At 47.2% G+C, this 13404-nt stretch overlaps 1 pseudogene; it reads left to right on the plus strand.

Annotated features, from left to right (window-relative positions):
- The first annotated feature begins 9860 nt into the window (after nucleotides 1-9860).
- LOC132427688 (GTP-binding nuclear protein Ran-like) lies at nucleotides 9861-10577 on the plus strand (annotated as a pseudogene).
- The last annotated feature ends 2827 nt before the right edge of the window (nucleotides 10578-13404 follow it).

A 13404-nucleotide genomic window follows, 5' to 3' on the forward strand; every position in this document is an offset into this window, starting at 1 on the left:
CATCCTGGGGCCCAGGCTCCACTGTCCACCTGTCCAGACTCGCCTTCTGTCCTGCTGGCTGACACACCCAACCTAGCTAGTGCCCTGTGGTATAGACTGTCTCACTCAGGTCAGTGAGAGGAGAGGTCACCAAAAGCCCCAGTGTTATGAGTGGGCAAAATGAGGCCCCCAGAGGGCCTTGAGAGTGTGGACCCTGAGAGCCGGCCCAAGGCCTCAGGGTGGGTTAGTGGTAGGGACAAGACTAGATCCAGGGCTGGGTCCTATGCATAGTCTCCCATCCCTGCACAGGATGGCCTCCTTGCCATGGACAGCCACTAGCCAGGAGACTCAGAGGGTTCCCCGGAGGAAGCTGGGGGTACCAGAGGAGTCAGGGGCCAGCGTCAATTCTAGCAGAGGACAACCTTGCCCTGCAGAATTTTGAGAAGTTGGATACCTTTGACATCACTCCCAGCTCAGTGCTGAGGGGAAGAAAACAGACCAGCTCACCCGGTAATCAGTGTTCCTTACCAGTGGCATACTACACGGGGGTGGGGTGGGAGCAGTCCTCCCTGGGGACAAGCAACAGGGGGTGCGTGACCTGCAGAGAACTGAAAAACCACCGAACTGACTAAAAGTCAGTCTGCTTATTATCATCAGCAGCAGCAATTCTAAACAATGTCAATAATAAAATACTTCTTTCAGAAAGAGTGGATCACTCACGTTGCCCCTCACTTAGTACACCACTGTTCCTAACGACACATTCGCTCCCAAATTCTTGCCTATCAAATTCACATTATTTCTTAGATCATAAGACGATTTCATCCCCTTTGGAGAATCTATGGATCCTTCAAGGGCATCTTTTTTCTGAATGTCTACTTCTGAGCATCTTAAGAAGTATTAATCAGTTCCTACAAGGGTACTTGATTCATTAATTACTCATTCATTCATTCATTCACTCATTCAACAGTCTTGGAAGACCTACCAAGTTCTGGTTGCCGGACGGGCCATGAAGAACAAGTCATAGGCCCAGCACTGGAGAGCTTACAAGGCCTGTAGGGAAGCTGGTGAGCAAATAAGAAGTCACAATGCAGAGATCAGAGATAAAAAGCACAAGGGCCTGTAGGAGTTGAGAGGAGGGGCACCTAACCAAGCTGGGCAGAGGGGGACACCAGGGAAGCTTTCCTGGAGGAAGGGACATTCACTTTATAATTTTTCTTTTTTCTTGCGGTATGCGGGCCTCTCACTGTTGTGGCCTCTCCCGTTGCGGAGCACAGGCTCCGGACGCACAGGCTCAGCGGCCATGGCTCACGGGCCCAGCCGCTCCGCGGCACATGGGATCTTCCCGGACCAGGGCACGAACCCGTGTCCCCTGCATCGGCAGGTGGACTCTCAACCACTGCACCACAAGGAAGCCTGAATGGTGGCTTTTGAATGGCTCTGTACAATCCTGCAATTAGAACTATTCTGTAATTAAAATTTAAAAAGGAAGATTAGAGTGAGGATTTGTTACTTTACTGGCTGAGATGGCTGTCCCAGGCACTCTAGCCGCTATGCCAAGATATCCACTCCTTCCACAGCCTCCCATTCCTATACCCAATTCCTAACACTGGGGCTCAGGAAGTGGTCAGACTGACTCCCCATCCTTATAGGCATCAATTAGAAAATCCTACGGGGGAACTTCCCTGGTGATGCAGTGGTTAAGAATCCGCCTGCTAATGCAGGGGACATGGGTTCGAGCCCTGGTCCGGGAAGATCTCACATGTCGCGGAGCAACTAAGCCCTTGCTCCACAACTACTGATCCTGTGCTCTAGAGCCCGTGGGCCACAACTACTGAGCCCGTGCACCACAACTACTGAGGCCCACGTGCCACAACTACTGAGGCCCATGTGCCTAGAGCCCATGATCCACAATAAGAGAAGCCACCACAATGAGAAGCCTGTGCACCACAACAAAGAGTAACCCCCGCTTGCCACAACTAGAGAAAGCCCATGGGCAGCAACGAAGACCCAACACAGGCAAAAATAAATAAATAAAATTAAATTTAAGAAAAGAAAGAATAGGGCCTTCCCCGGTGGTGCAGTGGTTAAGAATCCACCTGCCAATGCAGGGGACACGGGTTTGATCCCTGGTCGGGGAAGATACCACATGCTGCGGAGCAACTGAGCCCGTGCGCCACAACTACTGAAGCCCGCATGCCTAGAGCCCGTGCTCCACAACAAGAGAAGCCACCACAATGAGAAGCCCGCACACCGCAACAAAGACCCAACACAGCCAATAAATTAATTAATTAATTAAAAAACAAAACAAAACAAAAAAACAGAAAGAAAGAATATCCTGTGAGGACTTCCCTGGCGGTCCAGTGGTTAAGGCTCTGTGCTTCCAATGCAGGGGGCCTGGGTTTGATCTTTGGTCAGGGAGGTAGATCCTGCATGCCGCAACTAAAGATCTCGTGTGCCACAACTAAAACTTGACACAGCCAAATAAATAAATAATAAACAAATAAATATTTGAAAAAAAAAAAGAAAAAGAAAGAGAAAATCTTGTGTTTGTTCCTGAGGCACATGGACCTGGTCTGGTATTGTCCATCTAAACCTGACAGGGCACCCAGTTAGGGCCAGGAGCCACTCCCGGGGCAGGGCAATTTCCCTTACGCAGTTATCCTGTAGGAAGTCTAAATGCAAATGGCCAGCTGGCTGGGTTTCTATGGATGCACGGTCCTTTCTCCACCTCAGACTTGTTTAATGAGAAAGATCACAACCTTCCTTATAGGGAGGATCCTCACTTCTATTTTTGCTACCTACCACCCTTCATGGGCAGACATTCTTCTCAATATAATGTTTACAGGAGATGAAAGGAGAACGGTCATTGATAAGGCCAGGGAAGAAGCGTACTAGCTCCACCTAACAGACCCAAATGGTACACCTGAAGCGCTTGACAGTACCCACAGCTGAACCAGACTGGGACCCCACTGAGGGAGGAATGCCCTTATCAGAGCACTGCCGTAAGTGCATCTTGGCAGAGCTTCCCTTCAAAAAGTGGTACCAACGCAAAAGAATCTGAACAAAATTCAAGAAATTCACCAATAACTGGAAAGTTTAGGTCTCGCCTGGGTGGAAGAACTGCCAGATGTCATAGGTATAGGCAGAGAAGGTTCAGGGCTTCCTGGTAAGGCCTCTACCTAGTACTCTTTCAATACTCTGGGAATAAGTGCATGGCCCCAGGGTCCAGACAACATGGTGAAATGAAGCACCCCTGGCCAGAGCAGAGAGCAAAGGTAAAGAGCTTGGCAATTCCAGATACAGAAACCCAGAGGAGGCCAGAGGCTGGAAAGGCAGGAGCAAAGGCTCAGAGGTGGGCCCATGCTGAGAATGTCTACCCCAGAGGGGAAAGCCCATTTCGAGACCTAGGTGAGGGGCTGGAAACAGGAAGATGTTGATGACAGTGATGGGGGTGGCGGAGATGGGCGGTGCTGGTGAACTAACCTGGGAAAGGTGGTGACGGTGCAGAGGACTTAGAGGTGATAGAGACTGGGACAGGTGGTAAGGGCTGTAGTGACTAGGATGACGAGGATGATAGGCACAGGTGGTAACAGTGAAAGTGACAGGGAGACGGGAATGGAACTAGCCAGTGGCAGGGTTGGGTAAAGGCCTTTAATAAAGAAGACAGTGTGGGTTCAGGTAGCAACAGCCTTGGGCATGGGGCTGGGACAGGGATGGTGGCAATCTGGAGACGGTAACACGGTGATGGAAACTGGGTCGAGTGACAGCACGGTTAAGAAAGTGACAGTGGTTGTGATGCAGGGATGCTGATGAGGGTGGCAAATGAGTGACAGGATGGGAGATGAGTGATGACAATAAAGGTGACCCGGGGTTGACACGAAATGTGGGAGGTGAAGATGTCTGTGCTGTAGAGACACCTACCCTGCCCCCTCCCCTGGGCCTGTTTCAACATCAGAACTGTTTTCTAGGCTGCAGGTCCCATGACTCAGGACCATCCATCAGCTGCCCCCAGATAAGATCTCTGGGTGCAGCCACAGCCAGAGGGGCTGGCTGGGTGCCTTTCTTGGCTACGTCCAGGCTCATCAAGAAACCTTAGTGTTCCAGAGCCTGTGTTCCGCAACGGGAGAGGCCACAACAGTGAGAGGTCCGCGTACCACAAAAAAAAAAGAAAGAAACCTTAGTGTTGCCTCTGCCTCCTCTGTCCTGGGCACACATCCACCCCAATCTGAGGTCCACCAAGAACCCCTAAACTCCCTCTCCTTGGAGACTACAGCTTCCACAGCTGTCCTAGCCGGGGATTTGTCTATTCCACCAGCTTCTTCCACAGCTGATTCTTCTAATGCTTTGTCATAACCATTCCCTGGAAGGAGAGAGAAAAAACGTGGGCTTCGAGGGGAGATCTGAATAATCCCATCCATTCATTCGGCAAATATTTACTGAACCCCTTGCATCATATGAGGCGCTAGCTTTTACAGTCAGACCTGTTTCCCTGTCTCCATGAAGCTCAGTCTCGGGGACAGACAGGTAAATGGCAGTCACCATGGAGAGAGAGTTCTATTCCCTTGTAAAGGAGGAGGGCAGACTGCTTTTTAAAACCTGAGGAGAGTGGGTCCCATTAAAGAAAATCTCAGGACCTGTGTTAGTGACCCTTTGCTCAGCTGAATACTTTACCAAAAACGTTTAGAGTATAGTGAGCAATCCAGGGGGAGAAAGTGAGGAGGGAAAGTAAGAAGAGAAAAAAAACCTGTGATGTGGCCAGAGGCTAGGATGCTAAGTAGGATAAAGGGCCAGTGAGAAATCACCACCAGCCTGATTTCCAAGAACAGGAGTGCCTGATACTCAACTTGAACGTGTTAGGTTTGTGCAGAGTAAACTCCCTCCATCTCCCCAAGCCTTCAGCAGTTTGTTACTAACATAAGACCTGCTATAAAAAGGGAATTTCTTCCTCTCCTCCCTTCCCTCCTTCCTTCCTTCTTCCTTCCCTCCCTCCCTCCTCTCTCCCTCCCTCCTTTCCTTCTTTCCTTCCTTCCTTCCATCATCTGAATCTAAGACTGTTAGGAACCCCAGAAGAGAATCATAGAACTTCTGTGCTGGAACTTGCTTTGGGTCTCAGAGCAGCCTGGTGCTCTTGACACCCAGGCCTCTCATCATACTCCACTTACTTCCCTGATCATCTGATCTCCTTCCAAGGCAGGGTCTGGCCCCCAGCTGGCTCCTCCCTGCCTGTTAGCTTGGTGATGGATGGGCTCACGGGGCCACTAAACAGGAGACTTAGGAAGCTTCAGTTTCCCAGATATTCCATGACCGGTATCCTACCCGACATGGCCACACCCACTTTCCAGTCTCATCTAGTACTCTAAGCTCCAGCCGCAACTGAATTCCCTCCAGCTTTTCCAGGGAACCTGATCTCCTGCCACCAGGCTTTTGCACAAACTGTTACTGCTACCTGGAGTACCCCATCTGGCTGATTCCTTCTCCTTCTTCAGGTCTCAATGAAGAGGTACAGGGCTGGCTTTATGGACAGGTGACCTGGGCCTTAAAAGGGCCCTACACTTGATTTAATACTGTTGCTGTCTTGAAATTCTAAATAATTTTTGAATAAAGGGCATTTTCATTTTACACTAGGCCCCACAAATTATGTATCCAGTCCTGTAGAAATGTTTTGTTCTGGTAAAATGTCCCAATTCCCAATTTCACCTGTTTGATTGTATTTGTAGTCTCCTCCACTAATTCATCTTTAAGTTCCATGAAGACAGGAACTATTTGGTAGGCTCTGGTTTCCCTTTTCCTAACAGTCCTCATTTCCATTTGGTAATCCATTTTGTTTGGGTGCAGCTGACATCTCTCTTGGGGCCAGAGATGGAACATGTGACTTAAGCTAATCCAATTAATTGGGCCATGCTTGTGACACAGGGCTGGGCATGAAGCCAAGCTGGTCCAATCAGAGTGTGCCTCTGGGTATTTTCTGGAACTGTGGTGACAATGATGCTCCCTCTTCCCTGCTGGACATTAACAAGAAGCATGTAGCCTGGAGTCAGGTGTCTTGGAACCATAAGAGAATCCAGGTTTAGGATGAGGCTGACGCCTCATGGAAGGAGGAAAGGAAAAACAGAATGGAAATGAGTGCTGGATCAAGCCTCACCTGAAGTTTTCCTCTGATTTTTCAGTTTTCTGAGCCAATGAATTACCACTGCTGCCCAAATCAGATCGAGTCAGATTTTTGTGCACCCAGGTGCACCCTATATGATCTTGTATATATCTTGCTCATTATAGTAATCCTGGTATCTACCGCAACCTGGCATGAAAAAGATCCTCAATAAATATTTGATGAAATAATAAGGAAACAAATGAATTAAACCCAAGCCCTCTGGCAGAAAGACCAGAGGTACAAATTTATATATGAGACTTTTCCAGGAGTTTTTCTGCAGAGTTTCTGCTGGTCTTCTTGATCCTGTATACCTTAAGGGACCCCAACAGGTCCCCATCTTTCCTGGCTAGGGCCCAAATCCCTGGGACAGGCCAGAGCTTAGTCACTTTCTGTTCATCCCCAAGCAGCTAGGCCTGCTGTGGCTTCTGTCTTCACTCAAGTGTCACTGGGCTTAGAAGCTTCCCCTGAGACTGGGACCTAGGTCTGGACTGGCACTGCCTGACCTAGTAGCTTCATGTAAGTCACCTGTATTTATTTATTTATTTATTCATTTATTTATTGGCTTAAACAATAAACATTTATTTCTCACAGTTCTGAAGGCTGGGGAATACAAGATTTTTAAAAAATTCTTTTCCATTATGGTTTATCATAAGATACTGAATATGGTTCCCTGTGCTATACAGTAGGATCTTGTTGTTTATCCATCCTATATATAATAGTTTGCATCTGTTAATCCCAAACTCCCACTCCATCCCTTCCCCACCTCCCTCCCCCTTGGAAACCAGAAGCCTGTTCTCTATGTCTGAAGTCACCTGCATCTAAGACTCAGCCTCCTGCTCTGGGGGATGGCAGTGAGGATGGAGAGCCGTTGACTTCAGAGGGTGAGATGGCCCTGACTCTTTGGTTGCCTAGGATTCTAAACTTCTGTGACACAGACAGGCAGCTCTACCAACTGGAAATGGGGAGTTTTAGTCAATCCTGCTGTTCTCTTATTCAGCAAGTATTTGTCAACAGTTACTATGTGTCCTGCCCAGGCACTGGGACTCTCATCCACATTCTCTAAACCTCCTGCTTCCTGACCCCTTGCCCTGAAAATCTGGGTTGTGACCTCAACACCTAAAGGCTTCCCAAGCCCACATCCTGACCCCTGTGATGCCCACCTCTTTACCTCCTGTCTCTGCACTCACCCACACACACACATCAGACTCATTGCACAGATGTGTGGCTTCTGGCGACCTGCAAGGAGGAGTGCCTTCGAGCTGGGTAAGTGTGTATTCAACTGTGAGTGGGTGTGTTGACGTGTACTTAAGCGTGCATGGCTGTAAGAGTATGTGTGTGTGAGGCCATGGAGTGGAGGTGCGCGTCAGAGTTTGAACGTGGAAGTACTGGGTGTACAGGAATGTATCTAAGTGTGTTTGAGCACCAGAGTGTGGGTGAGTGTGAGTCACTGTCAGAGTATGAGTGTGCATGTATGAATATAGGTGGGTTGAATGTGAAGTGAGTGTGCCTGGGTGTGTTGGTGAGTGAGTGAGTGAGCGTGTAAATGCACTTGTGTGAATAGGTACACACACCCCCAGCCCCCAGAATTCCCTGGCAGTCCAGTGGTTAGAACTCCGAGCTTTCACTGCTGAAGGTGACGGTTCAATCCTTGGTTGGGGAACTAAGAAAAAATGCACAACCCCTCCAGTCCTTCACCAGTTACAGCAGACACACCCTCACATGTATGTGGGCATGCTCGTACCTCTTAGGGCCAAAGGTGGCTCAAGCTATAAACCTTCAGTCCAATGAAGGGGAGACTTTGTCCACAGGCCGGGATCAGTTTCCCTTCTCCACCCCTGACTTGGAACTGGGGAGCTGACTTCCCTGGGTAGCTAAAGGCTACCTCTCCTAGGAAGGAGCTCCCTCAGACCAGAGCCTGCAGCCTGCCTCCCTGCTTAAGCCAGTCCCCTCCCTACTCCCCCATCTCATCTGTTTCCGGCCAGGCCCTGGCAGTGACCCTGAGCAGAGAGGCAAAGGATGAGGGTGGGAGGCAGGACATTCCAGGTACTTCCTTGGCTATGGGGTGGGGGTGGGGTGTCTCCATGGAGATGAGCGGTGGACCATGTCCAGGTGGTTATCAGAATTCCCAGAGTCCTCCCTTCCCTCACCCAGTCAGGCCTCCTTGGCTCTGAGCACAGTGAGGAAGCCTGGCAAAAGTCCATCATTCCTCAAAGGGGCTTCCAGAGAAGAGACAGGGGCTAGAGGTTCCTGGGAGTGGGCCAAGAAGACTTCCCAGAGCAAGGATCAGAGAAGCTGGTTGAGATGACTGCATCTGGTTTAAGCCTTTATCCCCAAAGAGCTCTGGAGACAGAGAAGAGTAACACCCACCCCTTCTCCACACCACATCACATCTGACTTGAAGGTATGACCAAGGCAATCCAGGGAGGTGTCAGATTATTAGTCAGTTTTCAGCCTCTTCATAACCTCACCCCACTGGCAACCTCAGCTGTCCATAAGACCCCCCCCATTAGTGACCCCCAGACCTCCTCTCCTTGGGTCATATGCAGGATTGGGTAGGGGCACACAGACCCTCTTTCTCCTCCCAAAGCTACTGGAACTCCCGGTGCATTGGTGAGAGCTGGAAAAGACCCCCAGTGTCATGGTAATTGTCCTGGGAGCTGAAGCAGGATGGCAGTGAACCCTGAGGAAGGATTTCCTGAGTAGCAAAGAAACAAGGTTTGGAAACACAGACTGGGATTTTTGCTTCTGTCTTCAGCCACCCTGGGTTCAACCCTCTCCCTCTAAACCCCTAATGCATCACTGCAACCATTCTCCACCTCTACCAGATCCCCAGAGCCCCACAAAATGGTGGGGTGCCTACCTCTCCATCACTCAGGAACCTGAGTTTTCTGGAGAAGAACCAGGATGGGAAAGGGGCTCTGGTTTCATCTCCCCTGACTCCAGTCTTCCTAGGGAAAGTTGGTTCCACTTGAGTTGGAGGGATTGGGGCTAAACAACCAGGCTGAAGCCCTTTATTTTTTTAATTGAAGTACAGTTGATGTACATTATATAAGTTACAGGTGTACAGTATAGTAATTCACAATTTTTAAAGGTTATACTCCATTTATAGTTACTATAAAATATTGGCTATAGGGCTTCCCTGGTGGCGCAGTGGTTGAGAGTCTGCCTGCCAATACACGGACGCGGGTTCGTGCCCCAGTCCGGGAGGATCCCACATGCCGCGGAGCGGCTGGGCCCGTGAGCCATGGTCTCTGAGCCTGCGCATCCGGAGCCTGTGCTCCGCAGCGGGAGAGGCCACAACAGTGAGAGGCCCGCGTACCGCAAAATAATAATAATAATATTGGCTATATTCCCTGTGCTCTTTTTGTGTGTTTTTTTTTGTTTTTTTTTTTTTTCTGGCCACACCATGCAGCAGGTGGGATCTTAGTTCCCCGACCAGGGATCAAACCTGTGCCCCCTGCATTGGGAGCGTGAAGTCTTAACTACTGGACCACCAGGGAAGTCCCTCCTTGGTTTGTACAGTATATCCTTGTAGCTTATTTTATATATAGTAGTTTGTACCTCTTAATCCCCTACCCCTATATTACCCCTCCCCCACCTTCCATATCCCATCTGATAACCACCAGTTTGTTCTCTGTATCTATGAGTCAGTTTCTTTTTTGTTATATTCACTAGTTTGTTATATTTTTTAGATTCCACATATAAATGATATCATACAGGCTTCTGCCATCTTTCCAGCCCTCAGTCAGACAGGCGTGGAGACGCTTCTAGAAGTAACATCACGATGGCTGCCCAATGAGAACCCCAAGTTCAGTTCAAACTTGTATTGGTTGGTGATGGTGGTACTGGAAAAACTACATTTGTGAAACGTCATCTGGTGAATTTGAGAAGTATGTAGCTACCTTGGGTGTTGAGGTCCATCGCCTTGTGTTCCATACCAACAGAGGACCTATTAAGTTCAATGTATGGGATACAGCTGGTCAGGAGAAATTTGGTGGACTGAGAGATGGCTATTATATCCAAGCTCAGTGTGCCATTTGATGTAACATTGAGAGTTACTTACAAGAACGTGCCTAACTGGCATAGAGATCTTGTACAAGTGTGTGAGAACATCCCCATCGTGTTGTGTGGCAACAAAGTGGGTATTAAGGACAGAAAGGTTAAGGCACAGTCAATTGTCTTCTACCGAAAGAAGAATCTTCAGTACTATGACACTTCTGCCAAAAGTAACTACAACTTTGAAAAGCCCTTCCTCTGGCTTGCTAGAAAACTGATGGGAGACCCTAACTTGGAGTTCATCTCCATGCCTGCTCTCGCCCCGCCAGAGGTGGTCATGGACTCAGCGTTGGCAGCGCAGTACAGGCAGGATCTAGAGGTTCCTCAGAAAACTGCCCTCCCAGATGAAGAGAAAGTGAAGCTGGACCCCAACGTCAGAAGTCTAGTTTTATAGGCAACTGTCCTGTGATGTCAGTGGTGCAGCGTGTTTGCCACTTTACTATATAGCTAAGCAGAACATGTGCTTAATCTTTGGGATGCTGAAGGAGATGAATGGGCTTCGGAATGAATGTGGCAGTTAAAAAAAAATGCCTTCAGTTTTTGGACCTGCTTATTTAGGTGTTTTGGAACACAGTTGTTTCCTCCTTGAGTTTCAAATATAAGACTGCTACAGTCACATCACACACACAAACACACACACACACACACAAAGTGATATCATACAGTATTTTTCTCTGTCTGACTTATTTCACTTAACATAATACCCTCCAAGTCTATCCATTTTGTTGCAAAGGACAAATTTTCATTCTTTTTTATGGCTGAATAGTATTCCATTGTATATATATTTATATATATATATACATGTATGTAGTATACATATAGTATAAGTAGTATTCCATTATATGTATATAATGGAATATTATTCAGCAGATGAATGAATTAAGATTAACAGATGAATGGATAATATATATACCACATCTTAATCCATTCATCTGTTGATGGACATTTAGGTTGTTTCCATATCATTTTCCATATCAATTGTAAACAATGCTACTATGAACATTGGAGTGCATGTATCTTTTAGAATGAGTGTTTTTGGTTTTTTCAGATATATATCCAGGAGTGGTATTTCTGGGTCATATAATAGTTCTATTTTTAGTTTCTTGAGAAACCTCCATACTGTTTCCACAGTGGCTGCACCAATTTATATTCCCACCAACAGTGTATGAGGGTTCCCTTTCTTTTTGGAAAAAACATATTTATTTATTTATTTATTTAGGCTGTGCTGGGCCTCAGTTGCAGCATGCGGGATATTTAGTTGCAGTGTGCGAACTCTTAGTTGCAGCATGCACGTGGGATCTAGTTCCCTGACCAGGGATTGAACCTGGCCCGCCCCCTGCATTGGGAGCTCGGAGTCTTAGCCACTGGACCACCAGTCCCAAGGGTTCCCTTTTCTCCACATCCTCACCAATGTTTGTTACTTGTGTTATTTTTGATGATAGCCATTCTGACAGGTATGAGGTGATAGCTCATTGTGGTTTTGATTTGCATTTCCCTGATGATTAGTGATGTTGAGCATCTTTTCACGTGCTGCTTGGCCATCTGCATGTTCTCTTTGGAGAAATGTCTATCCAAGTCTTCTGACCATTTTTTAATCGGGTTGTTTATTTTTTTGATGTTGAGTTTTATGAGCTGTTTATATATGTTGGGTATTAACTCCTTATCAGTCATATCATTTGCAAATATTTTCTCCCATTCAGTAGGTGTCTTTTCGTTTTGTCAGTGGTTTCCTTTGCTGTGCAAAAGCTCTTAAGTTTAATTAGATCCCATTTGCTCATTTTTGTTTTATTTCCTTTGCTTTAGGAGACTGATCCAAAAAAAAATATTGCTACTATTTATGTCAAAGAGTGTTCTGCCTGTATTCCTCTAGGAGTTTTACTGTCTCTGGACTTTTTTTTTTTTTTGGCTGTGTTGGGTCTTCGTTGCTTCGTTGCTTTGTTGCTGGGCTTTCTCTAGTTGTGGCGAGCGGGGGCTACTCTTCATTGCGGTGCTCAGGCTTCTCATTGCAGTGGCTTCTCTTATTGCGGAGCATGGGCTCTAGGTGCATGGGCTTCAGTAGTTGTGGCATGTGGGCTCAGTAGTTGTGACTCGCAGACTTAGCTGCTCTGCGGCATGTGGGATCTTCCCGGACCAGGGCTTGAACCCATGTCCCCTGCATTGGCAGGTGGATTGTTAGCCACCGTGCCACCAGGGAAGCCCATGGTCTCTGGTCTTACATTTAGGTCTTTAATCCATTTTTAGTTTATTTTTGTATATAGTGTTAGAGAGTGTTCTAATTTCATTAGTTTACATGTAGTTGTCCAGTTTTCCCAGCACCACTTATTGAAGAGACTATCTTTTCTCCATTGTATATTCTTGCCTCCTTTGTCATAGATTAATTGACAAAAAGTGCATGAGTTTATTTCTGGGCTCTCTATTCTGTTCCATCGATCTATGTGTCTCTTTCTGTGCCAGTACCATAGTGTTCTGATTACTGTAGTATAGTCTGAAAGTCAGGTGGGACGTGATTCCTCCAGCTCTGTTCTTCTTTCTCAAGATTGTTTTGCCTACTTAGGGTCCATACAAAATTTAAGATTATTTGTTCTAGTTCTGTGAAAAATATCCTTGCTATTTTGATAAGGATTGCATTGAATCTGTAGATGGCCTCAGGTAGTATAGCCATTTTAACAATATTAATTCTTCCAGTCCAAGAACACAGTATATCTTTCTATCTGTTTGTGCTGTCTCCAATTTCTTTCATCCGTGTCTTATAGTTTTCCAAGTACAGGTCTTTTCCCTCCTTAGGTATGCTTTTTCCTAGGTATCTTATTCTTTTTGATGCGATGGTAAATAGGATTGTTCCCTTAGTTTCTCTTTCTGTTAGTTCATTGTTAGTCTATAGAAATGCAACAGATTTCTGTATATTAATTTTGTATCCTGCAGCTTTATCAAATTCATTGATGAATGAATTGATGAATTCGGTAAAGTTGCAGGTGAAGGAGGCTCCCCACCTGACTTTCTCCTTCCTTTGCACTGCCAGCATTCCCAGGTGCACAACTCAGTGTCCCCACCTCAGGACAGGCTCCCTCCTCCCAATGAGGAGGCCAGTACCTGCACAGACCCTCCTGTGGGGGACCAAGGGCATCTCTGGCCTCTGGGGTCTCTGTTCAGGGTGGAGTAGTCCCTCCTCTCCCCTTCCCACCCCACCCAATTCTACCCCACCCATGCTTCCCCAAGCCTGG

Source organism: Delphinus delphis, chromosome 6, assembly GCF_949987515.2.
Source record: "Delphinus delphis chromosome 6, mDelDel1.2, whole genome shotgun sequence".
Lineage (NCBI taxonomy): Eukaryota > Metazoa > Chordata > Mammalia > Artiodactyla > Delphinidae > Delphinus > Delphinus delphis.